Source organism: Dama dama, chromosome 27 (assembly GCF_033118175.1).
Source record: "Dama dama isolate Ldn47 chromosome 27, ASM3311817v1, whole genome shotgun sequence".
In the NCBI taxonomy this organism is placed as follows: domain Eukaryota; kingdom Metazoa; phylum Chordata; class Mammalia; order Artiodactyla; family Cervidae; genus Dama; species Dama dama.
Genome location: NC_083707.1, coordinates 37,367,507 through 37,380,140, shown reverse-complemented (window position 1 = coordinate 37,380,140; position 12,634 = coordinate 37,367,507). Strand labels below are relative to the sequence as shown.

Sequence of the window (12,634 nt, the reverse complement as noted above, 5' to 3'; positions counted from 1 at the left end):
TTCCATGTGCTTTAAGTTCATGTTAACTAATACAATCTGTACCTATTTATGGTAGTTTCATCTCCTTTTTAATTCCCCACTTCTCTGCCCTCAGGGAAAATGTCAACTTCCAACTATCATTTGAAATTAACTTCTCTTTTTCTTATATGTTAAAAGATGACTACACCTTTAGTTTTTTGCAAATATCAAAGACAGCCAGCAATCTCTTCATCATTTCCCCAACTATGCAACTCAAAGTACGTCTGTTTCCATCTGAAAATATGCTTGCTGATTCCCAAGGCTAAATCCCGCTGTCCTGTAACCTAACTCTCTGCCTTCTCCTCCCGTATTTACCCTCAATTCATTTAGTAAATAGTCCTCCTCAGTTACCTGGTGGAGTCTTTCTTCTTGATCCATAAGCATGTTCTGGTTACTTCTAAATTGAACAACATTATTTTACACTAATGCCTTTTCATTTTCACCCTGATGCCTACACACTGGAAAAGACTCTGATGCTGGGAAAGACTGAAGGCAAAAGGAAAAGAGGGTGGCAGAGGATGAGATGGTTAGATAGCATAACTGACTCAATGGACATGAATCTGAGCAAACTCTGGGAGACAGTGGAGGACAGAGGAGCCTGGCAAGCTGTAGCTCGTGGTTGCAAAGAGTCAGACACAACTGAGTGACTGAACAACAATAACAATGCCTTTTCAGGTTCTTTTCCTGGTTTTTCAGGCAAGCTGAGTTTATCCATTAAAAGGCACATAGAATGCTTAATGCCATGGGGGAAATGTTTAAAATATATTTTAAAGGTAAATACAAAACCAAGTAGATAGCATGATTCCAATTTTGTGAAAAATATGTCTGTTTACATAGTAAAAGGTATACAAGGCTATATACACACAAAGGGAGACACACATATACCCAGAGAGACAGAGATATAGAGATAGAGAGAGACAGATTTCTTTGGGTAATGACGTACATTTTTACTTGAGCTATATCCAATTGCCTAATTAGGTTAAGTCAGGGGAAAATGTGCAGTACTGGGGAGGTTGCCACCGTAAGGAAAAGGTCCAAAGTTTTGGGGTCAAAGATTAGGGTTCAAGTTCTAATTCTGTCACTTACTAGGTTAAGGGATGTGGCCTTAAGCAAGTTCCTTAACCTCTGAGACTCAATTTTCTTCATCTGAAAATAAGGATAATGCTAAATATTTTATATACTTTGAAGAATTAGTGGTGGGCTTTTCCAAGGATGAGTTACCAATGAGTCATTATAGTGGATGCTATTTACTTATCCCTGGTAGAATGGTGTTCTATCCAAATTTCCCCAACTGCCAGAGGGCATAGGGCTTCAGCAGCAGAAACTATCATAATTACGTGTTTCAGTACAAATAGCAGGTGATCGACTTCACTCTTTCTTGGCAGAGAGTATGCTCCGTTCTGGGCTTCCTTGGTGGCTCAAATGGTAAAGAATCTGCCTACAACACAGAAGACCTGGGTTCGATCCCTGGGTTGGAAAGATCCCATGGAGGAGGAAATGGCAATCCACTCCAGTATTCTTGCCTGGAGAATGCCATGGATGGAGGAGCCTGGCGGGCTACACTCCATGGGGTCATAAAGAGCTGGACATGACTGAGTGACTAACACTTTCACTTTCCATGATCCATCCTGCCCTTTGCTGTGGGATGTCATTCTGGGGCAGGAAAACCCAACTCCTAAACTCAAGTGTGCTTTGGGATAAACTCTTCATTTTTACTTTATTAAAACTTAACCCCTATACACTGAGTCATGTGTCTTAACCTCTCATAGAGTGGAATTTCTGAAGATCATTTATTTTTCAAGGGTCAGTCCAGGATATACACTGCTCTTGATTTCAATAAATGAGAAACAGAGCCAAAGTCAGAACAGACAGGAGGAGGGCTTTTTTCTCAGGGATTTAGAGTATCTAATTCCAGTCTATTTGTTCATTCATTATTAACTTGCCTTGCTTATTATTTGGTTTCCTGGTGAGATTCATAGGGTTGTCCCAGCTCATTCTCTGAAGGTTTATTCTCTCTTTTGGTTGAGTGCACTTTTATTTCTTTAGCAGCATCTCTTTTGTTTTATATAACCTCAGATGATATTTCCAACTCTCTTCTAATCTGTTGCATTTTTAAAGGAAAGAAATATTGTGCTAAAGCTAAAGAGACTTTGAAGCAGCAGAGCATATATAATTTATGTCGAAGAAGGGTGAGTGAAACCATCTCTGGGACCAGCTGGTTTTAATGTGTCTGAAAGCTCAAATTTTTAGAACACGACCACATAAATGTCCTTTAGATTTGTAAGCTTGATCAATTTGCTTAGATATTTTTGGACTGGAGAACTTTACAAATGACTTCTATTTCAAAGAAAATAAAACCGAAACAAGTGGGAGTGTGCTGCTTTTGAATTTTTCCCCTTTTAATGGAAATCAGAGAGGCAGCTGCAGTGTAGACAGGACTGATTGTGTCTCCTGGCAGAGTCTCTGCCAGTGCCTGCACACACCTTTCCTGCGTTGGACTCTCTGTAGAGCAAGGTGGTTCAGTTCAGTTCAGTTCAGTTGCTCTGTCATGTCCAACTCTTTGCAACTCCATGGACTGCAGCACGCCAGGCTTCCCTGTCCATCACCATCTCCCAGAGCTTGCTCAAACTCATGTCCATTGAATCAATGATGCCATCCAACCATCTCATCCTCTGTCGTCCCCTTCTCCTCCTGCCTTCAATCTTTCCCAGCATCAGGGTCTTTTCCAATGAGTCAGCTCTCTGCATCAGGCGGCCAAAGTTTTGGAGCTTCAGTTTCAGCATCAGTCCTTCCAATGAATACTTAGGACTAACTTCCTTTACGATTGACTAGTTTGAGCTCCTTGCTGCCCAAAGGACTCTCAAGACTCTTCTCCAACACCACAGTTCAAAAACATAAATTCTTTGGTGCTCAGCTTTCTTTTTTTTTTTTTTTGGTGCTCAGCTTTCTTTATGGTCCAACTCTCACATCCATACACAACTACTGGTAAAACCATAGCTTTGACTTGACAAACCTTTGTTGGCAAAGCAATGTCTCTGCTTCTTAATATGCTTTCTAGGTTTGTCATAGCTTTTCTTCCAAGGAGCAAGCATCTTTCAATTTCATGACTGTAGTCACTGTCTGCAGTGAGTTTGGAGCCCAAGAAAATAGTCTGTCACTGTTTCCATTGTTTTCCTATCTATTTACCATGAAGTGATGGGACTGGATGCCATGATCTTAGTTTTTTGAATGTTGAGTTTTAAGCCAGCTTTTTCACTTTCCTCTTTCACCTTCATCAAGAGGCTCTTTAGTTTCTCTTCACTTTCTGCCGTAAGGTTGGTGTCATTTGCATATCTGTGGTTATTGATATTTCTCCCAGCGATCTTGATTCCAGCTTGTGATTCATCTAGCCTGGCATTTCTCATGATATACTCTGCATATAAGTTAAATAAGCGGGGTGACAATGTACAGGTTTGATGTACTCCTTTCCTAATTTTGAATCAGTCCATTCAGAAACAGCCAAAGTGCTTCTCACATTCCTATACTTGTGGCTCCAGTAGAAATGACTTGGGAGCAGTGTCAGGGAGCATTATTTAGGGTCTCTTGGATAGAAACTGAGTTGTGGGTAGATGTAAGTGTGTGTGTGTGTAGGGCCAGGGGGGTTTAAGCATTTGCTCTCAGAGGTCATTTGCACTGAAGATGGAAGAGGTGAGATAAAGAAGGAGCAATTATTGAGCAGCTCCTAAGAGAAAGGGTGGGCTTCCCTTGTGGCTCAGCTGGTAAAGAATCTGCTTCCAATGTGCGAGACCTGGGTTCGATCCCTGGGTTGGGAAGATCACCTGGAGAGGGAAAGGCTACCCACTCTAGTATTCTGGCCTGGAGAATTCCATGGACTAAATAGTCCATGGGGTCACAAAGTGTTGGACATGACTGAGCGACTTTCACTCACTAAGAGAAAGGGCACCAGATACTTTTTCATTTAATCCTCAGTATAACTCTGGGAGGTGATGTTGCTTGGGAAGCTCAGGCCAGAGGTGTTGAGGAGCTGGCTCATGGTCACACAGCTCATAAGCAGCACTAGATTCTGACTGGCAAGTCCTGGTCTTTCTGGGACACCAGCCCATGGAGTCTCAGGAACTGATCCTCTCTAACCCTGTGGTACTTTCCAGGTTCAAAGACAGGAACTGGGTCTCTTCTAAGGGAGGGGAGTGGGTCTTCCACTTCCCGTATTGTCATCAAACACACTTGATGGGGAAGGCACTGTGTGATATATGTGGACCTGAATCACCATGACTGTTACAAACAAACTTGCCCTGCCATCTCCTTGCTTTCCTCCTGGCTTTCTCTCCTTAGCCCTGGAACATCATTTGCTATTTCTTCCTTTCTGGCAGACCAACCCTTCCTTCTTCTTCAGATCTCGGTTTAGTTAGAAGTTCCTTGGTCACTCCCATCCCCTTCCCCAGGCTGGTTTCTATGGTCTACCATTGTCACAGTCCATCCTCACATTCTGTTATAATTACTTGCTAATTTCCCTACATCCCCAGTTAGGTCATTGGAATAACGTCCTAGTTCACTGTTGTTGCCCCAGAAACTAAGATGGAGAGTGCATGGCGTGTGGCTGGTGTGCAGGGTGTCGGAACACAGGCCGAGCAGTGTCAGGCCTAGCTGGGGAAGGGGTGTCAAAACCCATGCTATGATCCCAGCCCCCCGGGGATCATAAGACCTAAGGAGAAACAGTGTGTCCACACTGTAAACACAGCTTCAAGACAAGTCCCCTACCTCCTCTTGCCACCAGATGGCTGCCGTAAACTCAGGACATGTTGACTGCGGTGTCACTGAGATGGACGGAGAGACAAAAGTATGGACTTCATCAGTGAAAATGCCTGAGTTACTTCTCGCTTCCTTTCTCTTCCCTTTTCCTCACTCCTTTCCCCCTCTCTTTTTACAGAACATATCAAAAAGGTACAGGAAAGAATGATTGCCTTTGGCTTTTGACTTAACGAAATCTAACAGAGATTATTTTTAAATATTTGAAGACAATGTTAAAAAGCATTATTAATTTCAACATTGTAAAATGGAGACAAATACATTTGTATATGAGGCAAATAAAACTTTCACTTGAATAAGGATGATTACTCTCATCAACAAACCTACCTTCCCACTGGGCATTGAATATCACCAATGTTAACAAAATAACTATTCAGAAATTAATTATTTGTGTACTAGAGCAACTGTCTCAGCCTTGGGTCTCAGTGGTTCCAGTTATTGGCTTAAAATTCTAGGCACAAGTGAGATTTTTGTTTTTGTTAGAGGTAACGACTTTGTCTCCTGTGTACAAATAATAGTTTACATAAAAAATTATTCAGTGATAAAATTGATAAACACGATGTTCGTACAACCCATTTCCACTCATTACCTTATGTTAATGGATTTTCATTCCATGTGTCTAGGATGTTATCTTTCTGCTTTCGACTTTAAACTTGTGAGAAGATCTTTGTTACCTTCTGACAGTAACAGAAATGTGGGAGCTAGTTCAGGGAAAGGATAGAAAGAACTGGAGAACCCAGAAGCACACAATCCATAGGCATTAGGATGCTGCCATCTTTGAATGACAATTGAATTTCTGGAAAAGCCAAAGTGTTTGTAGTATGAAAGGCTGGATTTTATTACATTGCCAATCACAGTTTTATAACACAACTTTATTCTCTTAGTCTATTGAAGTATATCTACAGAAAATAGCCAAATCTGAGCATCAGAAGACTGCCCAGTCTACCTGATGCATGATCTCTGTAGTTGTGAGAAGCAAAAGAGTAATTTAAAATTAGGAGTGTGAAGGTTTTATGTGTGTGTGCATGTGTAAAGTTGACTGGATAACTGAGGGGCTTATTGGTGGGTAAGTGAGAGCTGGCTGTGGGTGTGCCTCCGTGAAAGGCTGATCAAAGTTCTGAGCAATGATGAAAAGGTTTTACTGCAGACCTTTTTAACTATGAAGATTTCTACACTTGATCTGAGCTCAGAATTTAAAAAAAGTATACCTACAAAATATACATAGATAAATAATGTACACGTATATCATATATATGTATTATATACATACAATTTATGTGTGTATAAATGAAACTAAGGTAGCATAATACACAGTGTTATATACTTATAAAAATAAATTTTGCATTAAACAGAATCCCATGAATTGAGTAAACACAATCTGAGAATTTCCAGATGTTATGGTCCATCTCCAGCTCTCACATCCATACGTGACTACTGGAAAAATGATAGCTTTGACTAAACAGACCTTTATTGGCAAAGTGATGTCTCTGCTTTTTAATACACTGTCTAGGTTTGTCATAGCTTTTCTTCCAAGGAGCAAACATCTTTTAATTTCATGGATGCAGTCACTGTCTGCAGTGATTTTGTAGCATGACCTTTATCAAATTATAGAATCTGCATTTTGTTTTTCTGAGTAATACTTAAAGAATCACAAATAGATACTGAAGTTTGTTAAATGATTTTTTATGAACTTCCTAAACAAATTATTTTTGTCTTTTCTTCAGACAAATTTTGGAGTACCTTGAACAATTTTCTCATGTTAAACCAACATTGTATTCCATGGTGAGCCCTCTTGATCAGACATATCCGAAATAGCATGCTGTACAAATAATTGGAAAATATTCATTTAAACACACATAGAACTCATTTATGAAAAGTGACTTTGCTTTGAATCATAATTTTAAAGAATTACTATTATCACTTTATGAAGGCAGTGCAATTGAATTTGAAATAAATAATAAAGTGATAATAAGAAATTTCATTTTGTTGAAAATTTTAAAATACGTACACATAATTTAAACTGAGATTAGGAAATACTTAGTACAGAACAAAAATGAAAGTGCTACACATCAACATTTACAAGATGTAGTTAAATTGACACTGTGGAAAATGTATTAGCCTTAAATACTTTTATTACATTTTTCAGCTTGTGGATTTTAGATCAAGTAGATATCAAAGATTTAGGCCTAAATCATTTATAAGTGGTCCTACCATTTGCCATGGATTCTAGGGGAAATCTTCAGTTTATTTTTGTGTGTTTGTTTACTTAAGCCTCCATGGAGAGTTTGTCTACATAAGTGAACTTACCCTGCTGTATACAAGAGTGTATGTATATATAAATTCTTAAGATAGCTGATGGTTTCAGTATTTATTTACTTCCCTGGACTAATGTTCTGCCTTTGTATTCGGCTTCATACTTCTTGCATTTTTGTAATCTCATACATTTACTTGAAAAGTTATTCTATTTTCAATATTTTCTTTCAAACATATAAAAGTGCTTTGTAGTAGTAGGTGTTAGTAATTCCCATCTGTCTCACTACTAGAAACTTATATCTATTTTATTATTTTTCATATATACTCTTTCAGTTTAAAATATTATATTATTTCCATGATGATTTCTTCTTAAAGTGTAGTTCACAGTGTGATTGCATTTTCAGCAGGATCTTCCCCCTCCTTTTTAAAAATTGCATTTCATTTTTATTGCATTGACAACATACTTTGGTTCGTATCAAAGAGTCCCTTCAGTATCCATGGAAATGCTTTACACTATTATGCTGTCCATTTTTATAAAAATTAATGATTCTCTTAAAAATATGTATTTTCTAATTGTTAGGTATGTATGTATAAAACTTCTTCATCATGCGCTCAAGTTCTTATATCTGTACTAGTTCTTGACTGCTTGATCTATCAGCAGCACAGAGGGATGCATTAATATTTCCCTATAAGCTTGTGGATGTGTGGATATCATCATTAATCTGCCATGTTTTCATAGGTATCCTACTGGGTTTTTGATCATTTTACTTGAAGGCAACTGCGTCATTGATACATTTGCTTACCTCTGTGGTCCCTTTCCTTGTCATTTCTGACATTATCACTTAGAACCTCAGTTCCTCCATTTAGAGTGAATTTTGTACATTCTGTCCAGTGTTTCTGGAGGTTTGAAGTGGGAGGGTTTTCACATTCTGTTAATATCTTGCCAGGAGGGCCTGAAGTTAATAGATTTCATTTAACCTATGGAACTGGATGAGGTCACCTGGGCAAGAGAGTATAAAATGAAGAGAAGTGAGCGGAGGGCCAATCCACAGGAAACTAATATTTAGAGGATGAATGAAAGTGAGGTAAACCGAGTATGACTTCCTTCTATTCTAGAATCTCTGCAAATTCTTCCCCTTAGAGGGCTCATAGATTTCCAAGTATGCCAAAAAGCAAATTAAACATAGGTAATAAAACAGAGGTCAGTCTTTCACACAGTCATTCATATCTTAACCAAATATATAATATGGTAATAAGAACATTGGCAGATATTGTGCATTTTGTGCTCAAAGGCAGTTTGTTTTTTTTTCTTGTGTATAGAGATGTACCAGAATCATTCTCCTTTTGTTGAGTGTTAAATATAAGAAAACTTTTATTGCTGGCATTTTATAAAAGTAATCTGATGTCTACTTTTATTTGTTTTATATTGAACCCTTTGGCAAAAGCCAGCCTCGTCATTGTTTTCTGTCAATCTTCAGATAGGGGAAAAGCAGAAAGATTTCAAGCCGGTATACGCTCTAAAAGAAAAAGCAATAGAGAAAAGTGGCAAAGACAGATAAAAGAAAATGAGATTTACAATGTCAGCTAAACTTTAGGGATGAGAAAACACAAAAAGATCCATAGTAGAGCAAGATTAGGGTAACTCCTGACAGTTCTGACAGATTTCAGAGATATACCAAACTTCCCTGACTAGAAGAAATTGACTAGAAATGTTAAGATAGTTTCTCTTATAATACTGTGAATGCTCTTGCAGTTTACAAGCTATAAAATCACATTGTGCAGAGATGGGATCAAAAACAAAAAATTATCTAAGGATTTAGAGTCAGTGAACAATGATGAGTAAGTATTCGAACTTTGCAGAGGGGTAAGGGGGCTACAATGCTGTCACTGAAATTTTTTCTAAAGGGAAAATACCTACAAGTTGCTGCAAAAAAAAAAAAAGAAGGGAACTTCTTTGCAAAGGCTGAGGCTTCAGATGAACAAATAACTTCTTCAACATTCTTAAATATATTAAACCCAACTTCATATGGTTAGTATTAAATAAAATGGCTGAATTATACTTAAAATATTTAATTCAGAATGTATAAAAAAGCAATTAAAGTTAGAAGCAAATAAAAATATGTGTATTTCTTATATACATTACCATGTGTAAAATATTTCACTAGTGGGAAGCTGCTGCATAACACGAGGAGCTCAGCCTGGTGCCCTGTGATGACCTAGAGTGGTGAGATGGGGGAGGGTGTGTGGAGAGGGAGGCTCAAGAGGGAGCGGATATGTGTATACTTATGACTGATTCATGCTGTTGTATGGCAGAAACCAACTCAATATTATAAAGCAATTATCTGCCAATTAAAAAAAAACATGCATTTCTGCCCAGTTATTACACTCCACTATCATCTCTGCAGAAAAGCAGTGTCCTGAACTTTCTATTTTTCTTATCTTGACGCCTAACTGACGTATTTACTACTGAAATATTTGTAGGAACTGTGGAATTCTGCATTTAGAATTATCAACTGTTTATAATGATGACTTTCCTGAGTCATAACTCTTTGATAGCTGATGGACTGAAATGAGATTACTAAACCATCACTGGTGGAGGCCAGTTAGCAGCCATGATTTTAGAAGCAAAGCCTTTGTACATCCTGATCCCTCTACTAGGTTGCTTTTCTAGCCACTTCTTCCACTAATACCAACTCTTCCTTCCTTTTTGTTTTTTTTTTCCCTTGCCACAGCACATGGCATGTGGGGTCTTCCCCAATCAGGGATCAAATCCATGCCCCCTACAGTGGAAGCGTGAGTCTTAACCACTGGACCACCAGGGAAGTTCCAAAACTCTTCCTTTGCCTCTAAGCTCAAATTTGTCTTTCCTACACCCCTTCTCACCCAGACAAAGCTCAGTTCTCTTTTTCTTTTTTAAAAAGATTTATTGAAGTATAGTTGATTTATAATGTTGCATTAATTTCTGCTGTATAGCAAAGTGACTCAGTTATACATACATATTGTTTTTCATATTCTTTTCCTCATGGCTTATCACAGGATATTGACTATAGTTCCCTGTGCTACACAGTAGGATCTTGTTGTCTATTCATCCTATATATATAAAATAGCTTGGGATTAGCAGATCCAAACTATTTTATTTCTCTTATGTTGTCACTTTTCTTTCGTAGCCCTTATTCCCATTTATGGCGTACTTCCTTCAATTATTTGATGCATGCCTCTCTCCAGCAGTGAGCTCCATAAAGCCAGTGATGAATGTTCTCATATTCCCAATCACTAGCATCAAGGCTGTCACATAGTAGGTGAAAACATTAATTGAATGGAATGAATGAAATACAGCCATTTGCATTGGGGTCATATAGGCTTGCACCTCTAATCTCCTACTTCTTCTCTTTGACCCCTAAGTCATCTTCCCTTTTTCATCAACTACTGTCCCATTTTTGGATGTCTCCATAGGTCCAAATTAAATATCTCAAAAATTTGTGCTCAAAAGATGATCCATAATTTTCTACTGCAAGCTTCTACTTAGTTTGTTACATTCATTTAGTTTCTTGAGGCTCTGGGGTATTTTTTCCCTGTAGAGCAGATTCATGAGGAAATTTTATTAGATTTGATTGTACAAGGGAAAACAGTTTTGTTTGCAAGAAAGCTGGTAGACTCAGTTTGATTAAAAACCTCTTTTAGAAAGTGCAGTAGCAAGAATGGAAAATGTAATAAAGCCAAAATCAGAGACATAACTTTATCCTTACTTTTTAGTATCACAGTAATTTCCCTCCTGGAGATTGCTTCATTGAAGTATAGTTCAATCTACTTTCTATAACGACTGATTCAGGCCAAGATGGCTGACATGTCTTTGCAATGACTCAGCAGAGAAGGAGCATGTTACTGTTGGAAGCAAGATCACTTAGTCTCACTTCGTGGCAAGGGTAGTACTGGAACTGACAGGGCTGAGTACCAGGTTCACACTGAAGGTTATGGGCACTACTTAGGCAATTAGCTTCTTGACTGACCACAAACCTCTGACAAAACTTGTTTTTTTTCTGTTTGCATATGAAAAAGAACCTTAGTTATATAAGTCACCCTGAGCTGCTGGGAGTAATGTCTGTGGTAGGCAGAATAATGGTCCTCCAAAGATGCCTACATCCTAATCACAATGACCTTGTCCCCTTTAAAAACAGTTAAAATCCCAACTCCCAATATGATGGTATTAGGAGGTGGGGCTTTGGGGGAGTGATTAAGTCATGAGGTTGGAGCCCTCATGAAAGGGGTACTGCCCTTATAAAAGAGACTTACTGAGAACTCCTTACTCTTCTGCCATGTGAAGACACAGTGAGAAGGTGGCCATCTATGAACCAGGAAGCAGGCTATCACCAGACAACAAATCTGCTAGCACCTTGATCTTGGACTCCCCAGCCTCCATAACTATAAGAAATAAATGCTTGCTGTAAAATCTTCCAAGTCTTTTTTTTATAGCAATGATATTTTTTCTATAAGAATGGAATAAGATACCCTGTGAATGTTGCTTCATATGGCAAACAGACTTTGCAGATGTGATTATGTTAAGAACTTTAAGATGCTGAGATTATCCTGGATTGACCAAGAAAGCCCAGTGTAATCACTGGAGTCTTTAATAATGGATCAGGGAGGCAGGAGGAGCATCACAGTGATGTGATTAGAGGACTCAACTGACAATTTCTTATCTCAAAGATGGAGGGGCCACAAGCCAAGGAATATGAGCAAGAAAGGGAAAGGGAAGAAGTTTCTTGCTTTCTAGAAGCAAGAAAACAGATTCTCTCCGAAATCCTCCAGAAAGGAACACAACCTTGCCAGGACCTTAACCTCGAGCCCATTAAGACCATTTTCAGACTTCTGACCTCCAAAACTGTAACATGATGAATTTGTGTTGTAAGTCCCTAAACTTTTGATTTCTAACAGCAGTGATAGGAAACAAGTGTTGTGGCCAATCTCCATGATTAAAAACAATCTGTCAAAGGTCTTTATGACTGTGCCCCTTCTTTAAGAAGTCTTCCTGGCCAACTTAGCTTTGACGCTCCAAATCTGAATCTATAAGCATATTTATTAAAGACATTTGAAGAGCAAGCTACCTAATACCTTTTGAGCTCCTCAAGGTCACTTCTGTGATGATTTATGTTCTAGACAAGGCTGTTGACTAAGGCTTACTTGAGTGACAGAGACAGTCTAGACCTTTGACAACATTACATTATGTTAAGGGTGGAAAGAATCCTTGTAATTTTTGTCTCTTGCACAGGTTTGTTATAAGGTGAAATGTAGTCTATTATAATACATCTTAAAGAAAGAGGTTTATTCATGCCTTTCTGTTTTAGAAGAGGATGAGAAGGTAAGAAATTCTGGATTTCAGTCAGTTCAGTTCAGTTAAGTCGCTCAGTTGTGTCTGACTCTTTGCGACCACATGACTGCAACACGCCAGGCCTTCCTGTCCATTTCCAACTCCTGGAGTTTACTCAAACTCATGTCCATTGATTTGGTGATGCCATCTAATCATCTCATCCTCTGTCATCCCATTCTTCTCCTGCCTTCA

General features: G+C 38.5%; 2 non-coding genes across 2 annotated transcripts; both read left to right on the top strand.

The window, feature by feature from the left end:
• Positions 1-5,720: 5,720 nt before the first annotated feature.
• On the top strand, positions 5,721-5,798 carry LOC133047877 (small nucleolar RNA U2-19). Its single transcript, XR_009690884.1, has one exon. It is a non-coding gene; the product is annotated as a small nucleolar RNA U2-19 (small nucleolar RNA).
• Positions 5,799-5,943: 145 nt separating this feature from the next.
• On the top strand, positions 5,944-6,013 carry LOC133047876 (small nucleolar RNA U2-30). The gene has a single exon (XR_009690883.1). It is a non-coding gene; the product is annotated as a small nucleolar RNA U2-30 (small nucleolar RNA).
• Positions 6,014-12,634: the final 6,621 nt, after the last annotated feature.